At 46.3% G+C, this 22364-nt stretch overlaps 1 pseudogene; it reads right to left on the reverse strand.

Annotated features, from left to right (window-relative positions):
* Window positions 1–901: 901 nt before the first annotated feature.
* The window catches only part of LOC119394665 (uncharacterized), a 32746-nt pseudogene continuing 11283 nt past the window's right edge, over window positions 902–22364 (reverse strand).

Genomic DNA, 22364 nt, shown 5'->3' on the forward strand with positions numbered 1-22364 from the left:
TTGCGGCACAAAACAGAAAAGCGATGAAGGATGGTAGACAGTTCCTTTAAAATGTCTTAAACTGCACCAGCCCTTATTACACGTAGGTGGTTAAGAAAAGGTTTACACACTCCAGATGCATCGCGCCTACTCCAAACTGCTTAGCACTAATTAGTCACACTAGACCGGTGGCCAACAAAAAGAATAAATAAATAAAATACCGCTTAATCATCTTTACCTACTTGATGAAACAAGTTAGAAGGGACCGAAATATACGAATGGGTCTATTTTTATGTATAAAATATAAAATTTCGATTTATTTTTTCTTCGTTTCTAATACAAAAAAGACGCTGCTATTTTCCCGGCTTTGTCGGACTCTGCACACGCATGCGAGGCATATACTTATGCAGCCATTTTTTTTCTCGCAGGCCATTTTGCTGATTGCGCTCCTTCGGAAAGCTGACGATTCCCACTCTTGTGCTATGCATGCCGTTTACAAACAAAAAAGTAAATCAATAAAAAATGTTGGCGAGGAAAGGCTCCTAGCGGCCTGTATTGTGATTGGGTTGAAAGAAAGAAGTACTCGCCTTCAAGTATATTGCTCAATAACGAATCGCGTGAATAAGGGACATTGTTCTCCTTTAGAGCTTCAGAAAGAAACAAAAAAAGGAGAGAAATCTCCAAAAAATCTTTTTTCATTCCCACAAGAGTCGTAAGTATTGTGATCTGTTTCAGAAAATCTCGCTTTCTTAGCGGAGACAATCTCGCCGGACGAGAGCACTCGGACACCGCACGAGAAGCGGGCACACTTTTCGCGAAGAAAAGATCGCTCTTGCGTCGTCTCCTGAGCGGACGGGGTACCGGCAGTAGTGTCCGCAAGCAGGGCCGGTGACCATCGATGGGCGGTTTTATTTCGGCGGCGTTATCTCCGGTACCCGGGTAGCTTCTGGCTGAGCAGGTACCGGTATCTGCGGCCGTCGACAGCGTCGATGTAGGACCGGCGTACGCGAAACATGCCAATGTCGGCCTGGTAGAGCAGGGTGTCCAGAATCTCCTCATGACTGATTGTCTTTGTTGGGAGGACCACCTGCGAGACACCGAGCAAAGAAAAAAACAATTGGCAGCATGTTATCCTCTCTGTAACATGCCAATGCGAAAGCCTGCTGCATTAAATTAATAAATAATAATTGCTGGGGGTTAACGTCCTAAACCACAATATGAGGGACGCCGTAGTGGAGGGCTCCGGAAATTTCGGCCACCTGGGGTTCATTAACGGGTGCCTAAATCTAAGTACACGGGCCTCAAGTGCAACCGCCGCGGCCGGGATTCAATCCCGCGACCTTCTTGTCAGCAGTTGAGTACCGTAACCACTAGACCACCGTGGCGGGTCAAAAATTAAACAATCTGGGACCAGACTTCCTGCAAGACATGGTAAGCCGCAACGTGCGACATGCAATAAATTACTTAACGAGAACTAACAGAAAATCAAGCCAAGGAAAGTATCGGGGATGTTATTTGTAGTAATTAGGGTATAAGTGTGAAGAAATTAAAGTGGACGAAAAGTTAGCTTGCCGCCGGCAGTTGTCGCCGGCATTGCCAAAGTCACGTCTTCACTTTTGAGCCCGTCGTCTTGCTTGCCTTGCTTCTTTTCTGAGCTGTCGTGCAGCTCTATCCGCAATGTATTTTCGATTGTGGTCAACTTCTTTAAGCAAGTTGACTGTGTTTTGGCCGGGCTTCAATCCGAATGATTTCAGAATTTTGGCACGTGCGATAATGCCACCATTAAACGAAAGAACAGCATCCCATGTCGCAGTCTTTAAGACTCTGAAGCCTAAATCAGCGCCTCCTCAAATAAAGGAGGCGTTACCTAACCAAAGAGAGCAAAGACTGCGACGGAATTCCGATTAGCTCAACACTTCCACAGCACAGTTTGCAAGAGGAAGTCTGTCTAATTGCATCACAGATAATATTCATGCCCATTAGAGCATATGCGTTGTCAACCTGCACGCGCGATTCCCTCGAAGGACGTTGAGCAGGCTTCACGACGAAGATCTTGCTGGTTCAGCGTTCGGCACCTCAGTACGTCGCCGGCATTTATTGGCATTTACAAGAGAACTGTATTGGTTGCTGCGAAATTTGCGCTTGCTGAAAACCTTCTTTACTAGCAGAATATCAACTTACCGAGAGGCACGGCAGACACAAGGTGTAATGAAGCTAGGAGCTAAATGTGTTCGAACAGACGCGCCCCGAAGAACAAGTACGAATGAAAAGGGGCACCGCGTCTTCTGATTGCTTTAGAAGTTACCCGACAATTTCTTATATACAGTTGACTCCAGACAAGCATTTTGGCTTTCGTACAGGAAGCTTTCTTTCTCAGAAAAATGGACCGTAAGCACGAAGCGCATACGAGGGGCTTCTTCTGGGGTGCATGTTCACACACTACTCGCTTTCAGAAAAGCGGTTTTTCAGCCCACAAAAAAAAAGAGAAAAACATTTCCTAAGAAAAGCACGACCATGGAAAATATGCGCGAAGGGATACACTTGCCAAATTGCAAAGAAAAAAAGTCACTTTTTTACATTTTGCGTTATCCTGTGTCCTTAAAGTCTCATTCACACCTGCGACTAGCACATATCGCGCGACCATTCGCGACTGACGACCGAAAAGCGACTCAAGGCGGCCGACGTTGACACCTGCGTGCGACCTATACCCGTCGCCACACAGAGAGTTCACGTCTGCTCGCATAGCCATTGCCCCTCAAAATAACCTGACGTCCTGTTCCTGCGCACCTGATTCGTTCAGAGATTGGCGACCGCAGCCGCGCGACTGAAAATTTGAGCAGCGACTGACTGACTCAGAGCAGTCACTTTGCGACCAAAGCGACCATTCGCGACAATTTGCGACCAGTCACTTTGGGACTAACTTGGTCGCGCGACCGGTTATGGTCGCAGGTGTGAACGAGCCTTTCGGATGCGGAAACGCGCTAAGGCGCCTTTAATTCGGACGTGCGTACCTGGTCGACTGATGGTCTTAACGTGGTGCGTGGCCCAGCGAAGCGTGACTTCGAACTTGGTCACTTCGGGTATGTTCAGCTCCCTGCCGATAATGGTCTGGAACATGGACTCGGACAGCTCTAGGAAGTCCTGGCCTGCGAACAGCGACGCGGCTCTCATGTCCACAAACTGCAGCACTGCAGTCGGCCATGGAACTGGTGAACATGACACTGTATCATGTTGACCAGTTCCGTGGCCGACGTGTAGCACCACTAGTAGTTCTCCAGCACGTTCAGCATGCCGCAGACGACGGAGAGTCGCAGGTGCTGCTTGGCGTGGTGGAAGCAGGCCTGCATCAACTCCGGCAGGTTGTAATGCTCGGCGGCGACGATCAGGCCCGGAAAGGACTCGCAGGTCAGTGGACACGAGCCGCAGTGCATGTATCTACCAGAAGCTGGAACGTGTCGCTGTCGAATTCGATGATGTTGAACTGCGCTCACGCAGGAAAGAAAAGAAGGTTCGGGCAGAACCATTCAGGTTGTTGCTTATCCGTATGCAAGCGCGTCATTAAAATTATTTTGCATGAATGTAATGCTGTTATAATAGCATATAACCTACATTAGCTGACGTTAGTCAACACGTACCAACATTTAGCCAAGACTAGCGGATATTAGTCAAGATTAACCATAGTTTAGGCAACATTAGCTCTCATTAACCATCATTTAACCAACACTGTTATGATCGGCCTGCCTGGCTTGGCGCCGCTTTGACGCATGAGACGTTGCGGCTAAGACTACGCTGATTTCTTCCGGGTCAGCGGTTCCAGAGATGCCCCAAGAGCAGCGACAACACGAAGGTCGTTCGTCTAATATTCTCAGGTTGTCTGCGCCCCTCGTAAAACCCTTTGGGCACGCCTGACCGACTGACAGATTAGGAAGAGTTGTTGACCGTCGAGGCGGCTTGCTTTGTCGTCAAGGTGCCCCGGACAAAGGACCCAGCGTCTGGGAACCGTCTGCGGATGCATTTCCCACGTTCTCCGTGGCCCCTTGTTGCCGCTGTTTCCACCACGTGGCCTGCCTGGCGCCGCATACCCATCATTGCAACAGACTACGAAATTGACTTCCACGTAAGACTCAACGTCTTCGTGCTGTGCCGTGTGTGCGCGGTGGGCAGTGTTTTTCCCTCGCCATGGGACGAACTGGATGTGCCTCTTTCTCCTTTCGTGGGTTGGGAAGGAGGCGGCGTTTCACCTTCCCCTTTTGGGGGCGGAGGTGAAGATGAAATTTTCATTGGACTGTCCTGGCCTCCATTGTTTTTTCCTACAGGGAACCCTGGGAAGGCCAGGACATAAAATGCGAGCGCCGATGCGCTCCCGAAAAGCTCTCACAAGTTCTCTCAAGCTCTCACGAGCTCCGAGAGCTTCCATGATGCTAACCCCATCATGTAGCAACACGCTACCTGTAAATAAACGTTACTGTTAACAGCTCCGGGCTCCTCTCCTCGACATCTCCCCGGGACTCTGGCTGGCTCCGGTCCTCTGGGCAGACCCCCGATTACATCAACACTAGCTGACATAAGCGAGACATGCTCTTAGGAGCGGTGCTGAACGATACCAAGTGACGCACACCATCGCTGTTGCGTTTGCATTCAATAGCGCTACTTATTAGCACGCTTATATAGCGCCGGTCAAGAAGCTCGTTTTTCGTTCCTGTTGAGCATAATCTGGCATTAACTAACACTAGTCGACAGTAGTCAGCGTTACTCATTGCTAACCCGTTCTCGTAGTATGCGGCTAAATACTGTAGACAAGGGCACTGATCACCGTTTCCGCTCTCCACAAATCGCGGAGGGGTTACGCTAATGCTCTCGCAAATAAAAAAACAAAAGATAAGCGCCCACGCCTGGTGAGAACTTTCGTCATGCGCTAGTCGTTTTGTTTTCTTTGCTTTCCGACAACCGCCGCTCAGGTGTGACTTTAGAAGTAACGAGCTACGTTCACATACGGAGCAGCCCGGCCGTCACTTTGTGCATGTACTCCCTAACCTTGTTAGAACGGCTCTCAGTGTCGCGTCATAGGGAAGGGCACGATGAAAACAACAAGAAAAAATTAAGAAAGGTTCTGGCGGGTAGTAATTCTCGCGTCGGTATATTTTCGTCGCTGGAAAAAAAAAAGAAGTTGAAAGGTCTACGTCGTACGCCTCTACTGCAACGACAGCGCGAACGGTGTGTCTTTCATACCTGTATATATATGTATATAAAAAACAAAAAAAATGTCAGAAAGCAAACAGAGGAGCGGTCCTTACCTCGTGTTGACACAGCCAACGTTACTAGAACAAACTACGTTGGACACAGCTTCGTCCTGTCCACCTTGTGAGCGTCCGCGCAAACGCTCAGCGTTACTGTGGTTGGTTGGTTGGTTGGTTGGTTGGTTCCTCAGTACTTTGGCGCGACCCACTCCGGAGGATAGGCCATGAAGCGGACGGTGCTTTGCTTAGGAAACTAATTCACTTACTGAAGGAAAAAGTTGAAAATGAGATGTTTAACCTTTACATATTAACTCGCAAGATTAAAAAAAAAAACGCCTATCTGGAAACAACAACAGTTGCATATACAGTTGCATCTAAGACAACTGAATTCAGCTACACATAACATTCAAGTCTTTTCGATTCTCGTAAAAAATTATAGACAGCGTTGAAAGCGTTCCTGTGGCTAAAACCAAATATGGTTGCTCCAAATGAAAGAATCACCGGAAGTGACAAATTCAAGCCCAACTTCCGTAGGGGTTCTTCTAGTAGTCTTTTCCTCTGTGTTTTAAATCTTCGGCACGTCAAAAAGAAGTGCTCCAGAGATTCCCTCTCATTACAGTGAAGGCATAACGGTGACTGACCCAGACCCGACCTGTGAAGGTAAAAGGTCAGTGGTGGGACTCGACAATGTAGCCTTGTTATTAGTATTTCTTCTTTTCTAGACGAACACCATCTGCTCTTCCAAGGAAACTTTAGCTGTGGGAAATCTGATAAAGACAAAGGAGATTTATCGAAGTTATTGGCCGTGTTACGCTTTTCAAATCTCGCTGCTGTGACATACGCTGACGTGGGCAATACAGACAAAATAGGGCCATCATGGGATGATATTGCCAGTGCATCCGTATATTCATTGAGTGCTATAGCTCTATGGCCTGGTACCCACACTAATCGAACCAGCTGCACATGTCTGGGAATCAGCGAATAGAATGTATGTAAAGTACTCGATAAATTAGTTGCACTTAAGACAGAACAGACAGAGAGGCAGTCTGTTAGAACAACCACTGCTGATATACACTGGGGCAATTTACTCAATGCTAGGATTATTGCCAGCAATTCAGCCTGGTAAATAGGGGTGAAGTCCGGTAACCGAATCGAGAATGACCAGTCTAGAGAGAATGATACAATTCCCACACCTGCCTTCTCTGCACAAACGGACGCATCAGTCGCTATCACAGTGTTTATTTCTAGATTGGCCAAACGATCTTCCAAAATGCAATTTAGATATTGATATGGTAAATTTTTCGCGTTCTTGGGATATATATCATCAAATTAAATCCTAATTGTTTCTACAGCGCTGAGTATATGTACTTCCCAGAGGTGAACTTTTAATGGGTCCAAAAGTCTCTGTGTAAAAATGACTTGGGGTCAACGTAATCTAGACCATTGGAGGTTAAAAAACGAGGCCTGCTGGTTAATGAAAACATACTGTGACCTCCTCTGTGGAGATGCATATATTTTCAGAAATGTACGTACTGTTAAAATATGAAATCTTTTCATCAGAGACGGCAGGCGTGATTCTTCGTATAGAATATTGTTTGCAACAAGTTTAGGTAGCCCCAGACATAATCGTAACGATTCATGTTCTAACAAAACCAATGGTCGAACTTTATGAGCCGGAGCGCCAGAAAACAAAACGCGGCCGAATTCTAGTATTGGTCGAATGTACATGCAATAAATCATGACGGGCACGTCCCTGCGCAAACCGGCACGTTTATTGCTGAGCTTACGCAGCATCCCTATTGCGCGTGCTCCCTTAGTAGCCATGTTTTCTATATGGGGACTCCAGTTAAGTTCTTCAGTATAGGTTACCCCTAAATACCTAACTGACGCGACCTGAGGTATGTCGGCTTGTCGGTAGAGTAATGAAATTTGCACTGGGACATTTTGTGCGAAAAGTACAATTGCACTTTTATTAATATTTAGCGATAAGTTAATACCCTCCAGCCACGTTTCCAGGCTATTCATATATGTCTGCAGAATTTGGTAAAGTGTGTGAATGTCTGCTGACGTAGCGAAAAATGCGATGTCATCGGCATACACGTACACTTGCACGTCCTGTTGTATGGGGATACTACATAGTAGAACGTTAAATAATAAGGGTGATAACACTGACCCTTGTGGGAGGCCTCTCGTTTTCTTATATTCTGAAGAATTGACACCAGATTGCGAGCAATCAAATTCTCTATCGCTCAAGAAAGCATAGACCTATGCCACAACGTATTCTGGCAGTCCTAAGTTCTGAAGCGAATCTATCAGTTTCACATGCTCCACACTGTCATAAGCTTTGGCGATATCTAAGGTTACTAATGCGGAATATTGTTTCTGATAACGAGCAAGCTGTATTCTACTTTCAAGATCAACATGCGCACACCAAATGGAACAACCACGCCTGAAACCAATTTGACATGGGTTTAGTGTCATTTTTTCTGACATCCAGCGATCTACCCGGCTATGTAAAATTCTCTGGACGAGTTTTACTAGATTCGATGTGAGTGCTGTAGGCCTGATATTATCTAAGGTAAACCTAGCGCCTTGCTTTTGTAATAATGGAGTAAGTTTTGCAACTCTCCAATCAGGTGGGATCCAAGAATTTCTAATTGAGTGATTAACAATTTCGAGTAAGCCAAGGGGGTATATTTTGTGTACTGCTTTTATTACCGACGTCACCATACCATCAGGACATGGAGCTGAATTAGGCAGCGTTCTTACCACATTTATTAACTCAGCAGCTGTGACCTCCTCAAAATCCTCACCCCTATGAGGGGTCTGTGGTTGGTATAAGAGAACAGTCGTAAAGCGACCCTGTAGGCCCTGAGCTATATTTTCGAGGAAAGACTTCAGTTCACCTGGTGTTGACACCACAGATTCCACGTTTTTCAGTGCTGGAAGAACTTTCTTGGTTCTCAGAAAGCGAAATAGTGTTTTTCTGTTTGCCGTCTTTGAGAGAAACTCAGATCGTTCACTGTCAAATCTGTCCTTCGCAATGGCAAGGGTTCTCTTAAAAATCGCGGCCGCATACTTATAGTCCCTCCAGTTGCGAGGGCACTGGTTGAATAGTAATTTTTTCCATGCAGCTTTTCTTAACCTATAAGCCCGCGCACAGTCCGCATTCCACCAAGGGTTGGTAGAAGCGCTTTCGGAGCTTTGTAGATGATTTTGGAATTATTCAACGACTCTTTTAGGATGTCGCTTAATCTGATAGCGTCTGGTTCCCTATCATCTGCTCGGTTAGATAAAGCGCTCGTAGTAATTTTCCAAATGTGCTGAAATTTACATGCGTAACCGATAGTATAATCATGGAAGTCACTGGGCATACCATCTCAAACAATATAGGCATATGGTCCCTACATGTGCCAGGATTAATAGCAGCCCATGTTGAGATGGACAAATTAACACTAGAAAAAGTCAGGTCAAGCACAGAATAAGACTGATTATACACTAACGTGACAGTTCTGGTGTTGATACACACAAAGTTATTCTTATTAGCCCAAATCCACAGACGCTTCCCATTCAGATCAGTTCTAAAATCCCACGAAATATGATGAGAATTGAAGTCCCCCACTAATATAATATCTTTGCGGCAATATGAGACTGCGGAATCTAGAACGCCAGAATTTTGAACGCCCGCTGGAAAATAGGAATTAATTAACGAAAATGGGAGGTATCCCGGAATAGTAATGTCTAATGCTAGAATCTCGCTATCTGAAGTCATTAACTGAACTGTCATTTTCGCTCTGTGAGCAATTTTGGAGTATACAAAAATTGCCAAACCGCCACCCCGAGAGGCCGGTCTAATCTAAATGAGCGGTAATTTTTATATTAAAACACTTTTCTTCTGAAAGCCAAGTTTCTTGTAAAACAATATTATCAGGGGAATAATGATCACAAAGATGGAATAAATCGGTAGTTGCTGAAAAAATAGAACGGCAATTCCACTGTAATACTTTTAAACTGCCTATTTTGGTGAAATACCAGCAGCACTCACTGCTTTCTCCAAAATGCTATCCTTCAAAAAATCCTTTTTTGATGAGTTTTCCTTCTGGTAATTCTTACTCTTTGCTTTGGGGTTCTGTGAAGACCCTTGGGCTTCAGGGGAAGCACGTCTTTTCATTTTTCTTAAGTCAAGGTCCATTTTTTCCGGTATCGAGTCATGGGATCCGGAGTCAGAGCTCCAATCTACCTCCTGTTCACTAGGTACAATTATTTTACGGCCTGCCTTCGACGTGCATGGCTTTGGTTTCGAAGGGCCTGGTTCAGATGAACCCGCAGCAATCTCAACTGGAGTGGGTAGTGAAGGGGTCTCAGCATATCGATTACCGCCCTGCAAGATTTGTGCCAATTGAGTATTCACTACTTGTGCCAATGATTCCATTAGGCTCACAAACAGAGTTTCCATCAACTTCGTCATCGATCTTTCCACCGTTGACGCTATTATATCCGTCAGCGACGAGTCGAGCATCTCATTGGCCTGGTTGCAGCGGTGGCATAGCCACGTGAGCGCTCTGAAAGAACAGATCGGGCCTCACGCCGGGAGCATCGTTTCAGTTCAATTATCTCTAGAAGTTGCAACTCTTGTGTCCTCATAGGGCAACTTTCATGATCAGCTGCGTGAAATCCACTACATAAACAACATATCTCACTTCTTGGGTTGAACATTCATTAGTATTGTGTTGTTCAGCGCATACTACTCGGACTACTCGTAAGTGGACGTGGAGGAGTCCTAATGGCGAAACTAAAAATGAAATAGAATTCATAATATGCGACCACCCGGGCATTATACAGGATGTGGAAGTAGTTAACAAGATCCGATGCAGTGACCATAGAATGGTAAGATCTAGAATTCAACTAGACGTGAGGAAGGAACGCAGAAGCTGATACGCAAGAAGCCGATTAATGAACTAGCTCTGCGAGGGAAAGTACAGGAATTCAGAGTTTCAATTCAGAATAGGTACGCGGCTTTAACCGAGGAAACCGACCTTAGCGTTGACGCAATGAATGATAATCTGACTAGTGTCATTAAGGAGTGTGCTGTGGAAGTCGGGGGTGCAGTCGTTAGACAGGACACTGGTAAGCTATCCCAAGAGACGAAAACCTCATTAAGAAACGTCAATCTATGAAAGCCTCAAATGCAACAGACAAAATAGAGCTGGCGGAGCTTTCGAAGTTGATCAATAGGCGTAAAGTAGCCGACATAAGAAAGTATAATATGGAGAGAATTGAGCATGCTCTAAAGAACGGAAGGAGCCTCAAAGCTACGAAGACAAAACTGTGCATAGGCAAAAATCAGATGTATGCATTAAAGGACAAGGATGGCAAGGTCACAACCAATATGGATAGAATAGTTGAGGTAGCGGAAGAGTTCTACAGAGATCTGTACAGCAGCCGAGACAGTCAGGATGATAACGTAAGAAGCAGTAATATCCCAGAGGAATCTGACATCCCACCAGTATTAAAAGGAGCTGTAAAGAAAGCCCTAAAGGGAATGCAAAGAGGCAAAGCCGCTGGTGAGGATCAGGTACCATCAGACCTGTTGAAAGACGGTGGAGAGATTATGTTAGAGAAACTGGCCACCCTGTATACGAAGTGTCTCTCGACAGGGAGGATACCAGAATCTTGGAAGAATGCCAACATCATCTTGATCCAGAAGAAAGGGGACGTCAAGGACCTGAAAAATTACAGGCCCATCAGCTTACTGTCCGTTGTCTACAAGCTATTCACAAAAGTAATTGCTAACAGAATTAATACGACATTAGAGTTTAATCAACCAAGGGACCAGGCAGGATTTCGTACAGGCTTCTCAACAATAGACCATATTCATACTATCAATCAGGTGATAGAGATATGCGCGGAATACAACCAACCCCTATATATAGCCTTCATAGATTACGAGAAGGCATTTGATTCGGTGGAGACATCAGCAGTCATGCAGGCACTGCGGAATCAGGGCATCGACGAAGCCTATATAAACATAATGGAAGAAATCTACAGCGCATCCACAGCCACTATAGTCCTTCATAAAGAAAGCGACAGAATCCCAATAAAGAAGGGCGTACGACAGGGAGACACGATCTCTCCAATGCTATTCACCGCGTGTTTACAGGAGGTTTTCAGGGCCCTAGATTGGGAAGAATTAGGGATAAGAGTTAATGGAGAGCATCTCAGTAACCTGCGATTCGCTGATGACATCGCATTGATGAGTAACGCGGGAGACGAACTACAGCTCATGATTACTGAACTGGATACGGAAAGTAGAAGAGTAGGTCTGAAAATTAATATGCACAAAACTAAAGTAATGTGGAACAATCTTGGCAGAGAACAGCGCTAGCGCCTTGCGATAGGTGGCGAGACGCTGGAAGTTGTAAAGGAGTACGTCTACTTAGGACAGGTAGTAACCGCGGAGCCGAACCATGAGAGTGAAATAACTAGAAGAATAAGGATGGGATGGGGCTCATTCGGCAAGCATTATCAAATCATGAATGGTAGTCTACCACTATCTCTCATGAGGAAGGTATATAACAGCTGCATCTTACCGGTACTTACCTACGGAGCAGAAACCTGGAGACTTACAAAGAGGGTTCAACTTCAGTTGAGGACGACGCAGCGAGCGATGGAAAGGAAAATGATAGGTGTAACCTTAAGAGACAAGAGGAGAGCAGAGTGGGTCAGGGAACAAACGGGGTTAAGGATATCATAGTTGAAATTAAGAAGAAGAAATGGATATGGGCCGGGCACGTAGCACGTCGGCAGGATAACCGGTGGTCATTAAGGGTAACTGACTGGATTCCAAGAGAGGGCAAACGCGTGAGGGGAAGACAGAAAATTAGGTGGGTAGATGAGATTAAGAAGTTTGTAGGTGTAACGTGGCAACAGAAAGCACAGGACCGGGTTGATTGGCGGAACATGGGAGAGGCCTTTGCCTTGCAGTGGGCGTAGACAGGCTGATGATGATGATGATGTTCAGCGCATGTACGGCACCTCACCTCCGATCTGCATCCCTTTAAGGTATGTCCGTACCTCCAGCATTTTCTACACTGAAGTGGGCGAGGGGTTAGCGCTTCAACACGATAAAGCAGAGGCCATGTTTTAATTTCGGTCGGACGAGTCGTGCCCGCAAATGTCACGATCACCGACTCGGCAGGGACCTTCTTGTTTTCAATGTTACGCGAGCACCGGACTACGGACGCTGCTCCTGCTACAGCAAACATTTCGGGTATCTCTAGTGGTATAAGGCTCGAGTCCACGCCACGAACTAGACCCTTCACACAGGCCAAATGGGCAGGCACGAAACAGCTCACCGGATGAGAGGAAAACGTTGTGCATTTCAGAAGATCTGTGATGCAGGCCTGGTCCGGCGAGCAGCACAAAATGCCCCCACGTCCAAACTGACGCACCTCGGTGATCAGTTGGAAATGATCGGTTATCTTCCGCAGATCTTCCTGAATTATTCTCGGGTTTTTCATGCGAATGGATTCACCATTAGTTGGAACCAGGGCCACAGGAACGCTGTTGAGACCACTGCGCAGAAAAATATCGATTGGCAGATCATTGTTAGCAAGGGAAGCCGACCAGGCAGAATATGCGTGGCCGGGAGACGAAAGAGACATCAGGTTGATATGCCAAAGAGCACCGCCCGATTCGGCCGCACCCCCACAGTAGGATGCACGTAGACGCCCTTGAAGGAGCCGCTAAGGGTGAACACGACTTGGATGAGGACGCTCAGGTCAGGACGACGGAAGGAACACAGTGATCGGCAGGATCGGCAGGAGCAGCGAAGTGCGTTCGAAAGCCGTTGTCGCACGAGCTGGTTGGTTGGTTGATCCTAGAGGAATGGCACAACCCACCACGGGGGATCGGCCACGAATCGTGCGGCAGTAGGATGTGTGAGTGGAAAAAAAGGGGGGGGGGGAGAAAAAAAAGAAAACAAAGGATAATTCTAAAGAGATACTTTTAGGTAAGCGAAAATTTTATTTGTGTTCGCGGTTTCCCAATTGAATGCTAAAGAGATAGAAAAAAAGGAAGAGAAAGAGTTAGGTAAATAAAAGCGTTAAATAAATCATGAACGATAAGCGAAATAAATAAAATATGTATGTACTCTAAATATTCGCATGGCAGTCGTTTTGATTCGTTTATATAGTTAATTACTGCCTCACATATGTCCCTGTTGCAGTGACCCAGTGCCGACGCCCCCAGGGAGAGTAATGCCGTTACGGAAAGCTCAAGCCCAAGTTTTCGGAAAGGAGGTTCAAGAAATTTTTGCCTTAGATGTTGATATCTGCGACATTCTGTGAAAAAATGCTCTATGGTTTCTGCTTACGAACAGTAACAGTGTTTAAGAAGCCCTGTGGTCTCCGCCATGGCAGTATTTTTCTCTTTCTCCTTCTCTTTGCCTGGAATGAGAAGAGCATCTCTCTAAGAGACACGCCCGCCCGCGACGTCAAACACCGGCGTGCCGTGTCATCACAACGTATGCGGGCCTCGCATAATCTTCTTTTCTGCTCGCGTAAGCACTCGAGAGCGCGTTGACACTGTCTATAACAACGCGACCCGGTTAATTGGTGCAGTTTCATAGACTTGCGTAAAGATACTGACGTCCGTCAAGGTTGCAAACGCGTAGCTGGCGTAGCTTTAACTGGAAAGAGAAATGTGACGGTAAGTTTTACGCTGCTCTCCTCTTTTCACGACGCATGGAGGGTTAAGAATTCTTAGATGCGTACAAGTATATATGATTATTGGACTTTCCTCCACGTAACCATTCGATGACGTATTCCAAGAACTACGTTATGTGACTTTAAGCGTCCACTTGCGAAGATAGCGAGGAAAGAAAGGCCCAAAGTAATGGAAATCACCAGAGTCACCGTTTCGACTAGAAGGCTTGTCTTAGTTAAGACAGCAGCGACAACTCTGCTTGTTGAAATATTGGTTCAAGGGTCTTTTGATCTCTGCAAGCTTCCATTTTTTCCTGAACTTGTACCAAAGTAATGCAAGTTATTCAGAACAGTGAATGTTCCTGTAGTCCGCGTTTTTGAAAGAAATGTACGTCGCCTTTGAAAGATATTGTAGGGGTCATTTAAATGGGGTCTCAAGGGCATAGCTGACTAGAAATGCAAGCGCAAAAAATTAGACTAGCTGTCCTGCGCGTTAGTGAAATGATGTATGAAGCATGAGACGCTTCCTGAATCGAAAATAATCAGATTATACTAGCACGGCTTTTGTAAGTGAAGGTACATGCACTAAACACCCGCGGATCAATGATCAGTTGCACTTGTGCTGATAGGACTTATGCTAAATTACCAATTCTTCACTATAGAGAAGAAAGCAGCACCAGGGACGTGGTCTCAATAACCTAGCCTATCGGTTCCATGACAAAGAACTAACCATAACTCCGAAATGTCCGCAACGGGTATCGGGGAAAGAGTGTTGTGCGTACTTGGCCGTACACTTAAACAACTACACAGGCTAGGATCTCATTCGCAGCGTGCCGAGGCTCCTTGCTGCATTCCAGTAGTCAGTGCATACATGTGCCCACTCTTTGCCATATCTCTGCCACCAGGTCGTCTAAACGTCATATTCGCTGTCCTGTTCAGTTTAGTCGTAGTTTCATAGCTTTCATGAAAGCTTCTTTTGAGAGCGATAGCGAAATCCGGCCCCGAGTGCGCACTTCAACCACTAAGTGCATACTTAATAATGTGTTTTGTTACACACACACGCACACACGCGCGCTATGTATCTATAGTAATGGTACAGGCATTGGTACAGGTTTTCGATCTAAAGCACTTCCCTCTGCTAGAGTCGAGACATATTTCTCACAATGCCTCACAGATTGCAGCACATTATCTAATGTTTGCTGTTTGCTTGATCAACGCCTCCTCTAGAAAGGAGCATGGCCTTCGAGATGGCGGGGACGCCGCGCGCCCGCCATCTCGGAGGCCATGAAAGGAGACGTTGGCTTGATGTGCTTTCTGCTAGATGGACATAGTTGTCCATTTTTGGAGCTCTTTGAAAGTTCGTGTGTGTTTTCAGCGGCGATGGCTGTACTGTCCCGGCTTTTTTCGAAGCATAGCGTAGCGCAAAAACGTAGTTTGATGGCCTCGCCAATGCGCCTACAAATCACCGAATGTGCTAGTTTTCGTCGTGACACCTGCCGAACAAAATGCGTTAAGGAGACTCCTTCCACTACATGACATTTATGTACTGTTTTTTTCCCGAAGCAGTTGCAAGGAACATTGTGGCCTTGTGGTAGAGCACCTGCTTGCCATGCAAACGGCCCGTGTTCGATCCAATGGGACCGAAGATTTTTATTGTTTATTTTATTTGCATCTTTCTCAATTTTTCGCTCACAGGCGTCGGTAGCGACGCTGGCACCGTCGTCGACACCGGAATTTCTGCGACACGAGCTCTCTAACGCTATCGCGTTAAAAGACATGAACCCTTTCGACATACCAGAAGAGGCGTCTAACGTGGGCCCGCTTCGACGAGAGGTAACAGTTACAGCACAATAGAGAATTCTGCTACTCATTTGGAAAGTACGGCTAGCTCCATGTTTTGTCGTAAAGGGACACGGAAGGGCCTTTCATGTTTTAAAGGAGCTTCTAGGTCGTTGCTAGGCTTTAGCTATAGGGATGCTAGGTTGTTTCTATGTTGATTCTCAGCGCAGAGAGCTTCGAGTTAAACCACAGACAGTCACAGACACGACACGGATGTCCAAACTCCAGATACATAATCTCGCGCTGAAACCAAGCGTTCGCACCTCTCATAGATCTACGGCACTTCGTCGTTGGCGTAGGCCTTTCATCGCTTCGGGGTCTTCTCGCAGCCGCCTTTGCCTTTCCCGTTACCTAGTATTCTCTCGTACACTCAAAGGATAGATCGAGTAAAAGGGGCCTCTCTTTGTCCCACAACAATAATCGTCATCTGGCTTGCTTGCGTTTCCTTTCTTGAAAACTCGGCGCTGGCCACTTTCCTACCAAGAATACTATGTCACGCTGATAGCGTACATGCCGTTCGTGACCAGAAAGTGCCGGGTGCGCGGCGATAATGCAAGGAAAGGAAGGCAAAATAAATGACGATTATTGTTGTGGGACGAATAGCCGCCCTTTTAGGAGCTGGCTCGCCAGGTTCTTAAGCTGGGGCAAAGTCCCGCGTCGTAAGCGCAACCGCTACTGGCGCAGCTCGCGCGAAAGAGAAGTATACTTCTTCTTCTTCGAGCGCCTTGATGGTGATATTAACGCAGGCAAAACAATATATAGCATAGCCAACTGTAGAATGCGCACGCTCGGGGGAAAGAGAAGTCTTTGTCCTCTTGTTCTTCGAGCGCCTTGATTATGAGACTAACGCAGGCAAAACCACATTTCTTCGATTTCCTCGACTGCACGTTCGGCCCCAGCTGCAAGGTCTGCGACCGCTTGTGGTTCGACAACCTGACCACAATCGCTACTATAACAATGTGTGACGTCTTTATATGACAGTAGAGGAATTGTGCGGAGCATTCACGGTTTACCTGATTATCTCCGAGCTCCTCAATCGTCATTCATTTCGTGGATATGGCGTGATTTTTTTACTCGATCTTTTCTGTGAGTGTAGTACGTATTGGGGGTCTTCGGCTCGCCGCCGTCGCTTCGCAGCCGTTTGTTGTTGAGCCAACTGTTGCTTTCTTCATTTGTAATGAAGCAGTGGTGAGTAGTGGGATTTACCTAATTTATGTGGCACATACCCGTTTATGATGATAGCTTTTTATTCGTCGGACAAGTAACGATTTGCTAAACAGCTTCGCTGTTCAAGAAAAGACACTGGTGTCGAGAACCCGTAAAGAGAGTACCGTGACGTCTCTGAATGCACTGAATACATTTTTAATACCGCTACCTCAAAGAAGTACTTTCGACTTCGATATCGGGGAGGCGGTTTCACAGTGACGTATCAACACGGTCTGACGTAGGTCTAAGTCACGTGGGGACAGGTTTTAGAGACGTGCTAGCTACAGCTCCATCGTCTGTTGTCGTTTCCACGCAGTGACGTAAACAACGACGAGTGAATAGTTATACAGTGACTCCGAGAGCGATTTCTGCCACACGCAGGACGCAGACTTCGCAAACCCAGCGAACTCTGTTGACTCGTCACGATAACGTACATCGCGATGGGGCTGGCTTGCAGATACCTGATGACGAAAACTTCGAAATCGAACTAAAATATTTATACGCGTTTCCAGGCTCCGGCCTGTGGAGAGCGTTAGCACTGCATACCAAGAAAACAAAAAAATATCCCTTTCGCCATTCCTCAGAATCGTGTCAGTGCTCCTTTAAGAAGAGAAGGATGGAGACGTGTTCTGGTGAGGCTACGAAACTACAGCAGCCAACTACGTGGCTGGGCCCGGTAGGCCATACATGAAAACGAGGAAATGTTCAAGTGCAGGGAGGTGCTTCGTAGGAGATGCTCCTCGGCACATCGCACACATGTATAGTTATGGCGTTCCGAAGACGGCGTTGCAGAGAAGATGTTCTGGTATTGACGCTGCCATCGTAGAAAAATGCAGTCTGCATGCATCGCACCGTGTCAGCTCCCATTCGTTGAATCTGTCCGGTTCATATATATTTTTTACACAGTTGCATTCAGAGGTGTTTACCGTGGTCACAGTGATCGCTTGAATGATTCACCGTTGAGTTACACCACGTTTGGGTCCGAAGTCTGCACGCCAGCTTTGCCATGAACATCGCACTGTGAACTTCTCAACGTCAACTCTAAGCCTGACCCTCATTTCCGTTCTTTGGTTTCCCTGCAAATCACAAATTGTAGACAGTAGCGTGTATCTACGCGTAGTAACATGCGGTTCCCTTGGATGCCAACAGCAGTCAGACTTCTGCTAACGTAATTATCATTTCATTTGTGAGCATTTAGTAGTAGCACAAATGTATGTGCAGAATTGAACTCTTTCTTGCAGCTGCATTACCGCTCGACGCATGTTGCACTCTGAAGGTCTTAGAAAATGCTTGGGTACACTAATGTATCTCATACCCCATTGAATATTTGTGTGTGTATGTCGAATTTGTTGTCTAGAATAGCATCATTAGGAAAGTCATATTTTATATCAAACAGTTCATATGTACATACGGGGTTTCCGTATAAATTCTGATACATTCCGACATATATCGAAAGACACATACTATGAGAGCGCATAACTACTAGACCCAACATACGAACACATATGAATCTCGCATGTAAGCACGAATGTCTCCCGATAAGACATGTCCAAGTGACAAAAAACCAAGAGTTTTTCCGTTAGATTTTTACGTCTTTATATGTAGATTTGCCAATGTCCATGTGCTTTTCTTAGAAGAGTGATCACATACTAAATATGCACCAGACTTTTTGACATGCTTACTTGTTTTCTGCATGATTTACTTACTTTTGTTTACCTGCCACTGACTTGTGTGTTCCGGCTTACGTTGTACTTGTGGGTCTGCTGTTACTTCAACGTTTTCTTTTCAGTGGCTCAGTTTTTGCCTATCCTTGCTCCTGTAAAATATTGCATTACAATCCCTACGTACACACAAGAGAAGCCAAATAAAAGAAAGAAAAGTATGAGCAACGCTCCGCCGATTGTCGTCTTCCTCTGCTTCATGAAAGCGACCCCTCCCCGCCGGGTAAAATGTTCCCTCGATGCGAATTACTGAGGCTCTACGCTGGCCGTAAAGTACGCTGGTAGACACGAACAACGGTATTGCGTTGCAGGGATCGACCCGATGAAGTCACCACGAATAACAATGCGAGTAAGTCAAGCAACATTGCTGATCAGCTGGTGAAGGCTTGCAATGCTAATGCATTGTATGTTCCATTCGTCCAAGCAAACAGCGATGGGTGAACTCGTTTGGAACCTTTTAACCAGATGAGCAATGCGGTTCGGCAGCGGCGCTGTATTTTACGACGTAATACCCTGACTCTCTCAGCAAATGACTGGTATCACACCGAAGCGCATACGAACGAGAGAAAAGAACATCCGCAGATAAGCTTTGTGGCCAAAAGTCACCTTCTCCAAACTTTCGCGTATACCGATCAGCTGCTCCATTACGAACGCCCTTTGAGCGCTGCTGACAGCCAAGATTAAACGCCCATTTCTGCGTCTAAGCATGAAAAAACACAGAACCGTCGTCACACAAATGACATCAACCCAAATGTGGTTAGTTTTTTTTTTTTACAACTCAGTGGCCAATATGACGGAGCACTATAGTACAATTGAAAGAGTTGTAAATAGTAAATCGGATGCATCCAGTTTGTTTTACCTGTCTTGCTTGCTTCGTCTGATCTCTTGCACCGAATGTCGTCGTTGTCCTGATGAAGCGCGCTGCTATTTTAAACTGATATAAAACGAAGAAAATTTAATCGAACGTCGTCAAAGAAACAACCGCTGGACGCATTACCATATGAGTAATCGCAAACGTTAAAAAATAAAAGTATGAACTTCAAAAAGCTCATAATATTTCTTTGCGATGAGCCTCTCGGGAAGTCCCGAACAATCCTCTTATGGGCCGTCCGTGTGCAGTTCACTCACTACATATGCGCAAGTTGTCAAAAATGTTTCGTACGCTAACAATAGTAATAACTGCTGGGGTTTTACGAGCCAAAACCGCGATATGATTATGACACACGCCGTAGTGGGCAATTCCGGAGCTTAGCAGCGCGACACCCTACGGTCTAAGCTACCACGGCAGATCATCACACGCTAAGCATTTGGAAGAACAGCGCTATGGCGCATATGTAGTGATTAAACTCAAGTTCTAAGAGCAGCACACGGACGGCCAGTAAGATGGTCGTTCAAGAATTACCGAGAGGAAAACGTAGTAGGTGATGCAGGCTTTGGCATGGCGTAGCAGTTGTTTCTTGGTCTTCATTTATCATTTTGACTGTTCTTCAAAAAAAGAGAGAGAAAAAAAGAAAAAAAAACATTTATCTGTGTATATGTATATGGGATCCGCGCTTTACCGATCGGCGCTCGCCCGCTGCCGATCCACCTCGCCCGTTGCCGATCGGGCGAGGTGGCTGCATACTACTACTACAGAGGAGGGAACGACCCACACCTTAAGGAGCTTCGCCCCTAAAAGCCTCGGAACAGAAAGAAGCTTGGAACCGAAAGAGAGAGGCAGCAACTTAAGAAACGGAGAGATAGGGGTCTCGAGGGTAAGAGCGAGTGTCTACGGAAGCGCGCCCGTGTGCGGGACAGAGAATGAGAGAATGGGCCTTGGCACTTACAATTGCACTCACTCTGCCAGCACTTGAGGCCCCCGATATCATCAGGTATTAAAGAGTCCTTACTGCTGCTCCGGGAACTCCAGCCCGTCCAGTTTCCGAGGCGGGAGAAGGCGCGAATCACCATCGGGCTGTACGGTGCGCTCTTGTTGCGCGGGCTCTCGTGGATGTCCGGCACCTGCGGTGGCCAAGCACGTCTTTGACGCCGTCCTTGCTGTGTGGGCCCCACGACTCGTGCGGGGCCTCTACAAGGGACTGGGGCCGAGAGCCGGGGTGGTTCGGGTGTTGCATGATTCGACAGAAGAAAATCTAGCGGATTTCCTTCTGTCGGATCTCGCGAAAGTAACGTCTACGATATAAAGGCTTCACAAGAGACTCGCCACGATTAAAGAAAGTAAAATGACGTCAGCTGAGAAATGCGGCCGATGAGAGGAAAAACATCTTTGTTTTCGGTGAGCGTCCTCGCGGGAAATTACGCTGAAGGTGGAAACCAAATCGCGTGCTAAAAACCAGGAAAAAAAAAAGAGAGAGAGAAAGAAATGTTCAACGTAGCTCTAGAGAGACTGTGGGCACAGCTGCAAATGTGACGTGTAGCCATTGGATCACTTGAAGTCAACGTTCCGAATAACGAAGCGGTCCCGTGTGCGAGAGAGTCTACAAGTTGAGCACTTCTGTAAAAATATTCAGAAACGTACATGACACGGCTCGTTCGTTTCATCGTGCTCGCATGCACGTTCGTGTGTACATGGCATCGTGCGAACTAGGATTTTGAGCACGTCAAGCCCTGAAGCTCGGTGGGTCTTGTTGCCATGACGACGGCGTGGACGATTCGTTAAATGAAGCGAACGTGACGTTTTCAAATGTGGGTACTCACTATTTGTAAAGAAGGAAATCTTCGCGTGCAGAGACGGCTACGGCAAGAAGGCCAAACAGGCTGCAAATGCGCGAGGAGTGAAAACGGGACTCCTTCCCTAGCTCCCACGCAAGAAGCGGAGCGTCGAATTAGAGCAGTTCGCAACAGCTTCGTCACTGACCCAGTATCTCGGAACGTTAAGCGCGGCTGATACCTTTTAGATTACTTTGTGACATATATTTTGTAGGCGCGCGTATATATAGTCACTAATGATTTGAGAATGGTTCGGATCTGCGGTCAGTACTTGCCCGTATTCCTTTACCACTTCCAGCGCCTTCCTACCTATCACAAAGCATTGCTATCTTCCGAGACTGTTGAACATTACTTTATTTTTCTGAATATTAATTTTCAGACCTGATTTTGTCCTTCTGACGCCGTGTCAGGGTCAAGGTGTGTGACCACAAACATTAAGCGACGACAGGAAGCAGCAGCGTAGCCAGCAATATCTTTTTTTCTGGGGGGAAGGGGGGGGGGTGTTTCACCATACTTTATGTATGTTTGTGCTTTCGTTTGTGTGCGTGTATATACAGACATGAAAAGTTCAACAATTTCGAAGGGTAGGGAGGTTTGAACACCCCTCCCCCCCCCTGGCTGCAGCAGTGATAGGAAGTGTGAAGGTTTTCGGCAATGGCAGAACTCACCGATAACTGTCAATAACACGCAAACACTTGCCAGCGTTAGAAATCATATAGCCATATTTAGACAACCCTAGCTAAATTTAGTCAGTGCTAACTAGGGCTAATAATATAGGCGGAAGTACGGAAGGGCAGGTTACCATCGCCGACAGTTCACAAATTAAGGCGGGGGTGGGGAGATGTTACGTGAAAACATGCTCGCGCATATAAAACCATTTAACCAGAGCAGCCAGGAGTGAGAAAGGAATTTGTCGTTTGTTTACACTCTAAGGAAAAAAAAAATTGCAGTGGCTTAGCTCGGCTATG

Source organism: Rhipicephalus sanguineus, chromosome 5 (assembly GCF_013339695.2).
Source record: "Rhipicephalus sanguineus isolate Rsan-2018 chromosome 5, BIME_Rsan_1.4, whole genome shotgun sequence".
In the NCBI taxonomy this organism is placed as follows: Eukaryota; Metazoa; Arthropoda; class Arachnida; order Ixodida; family Ixodidae; genus Rhipicephalus; species Rhipicephalus sanguineus.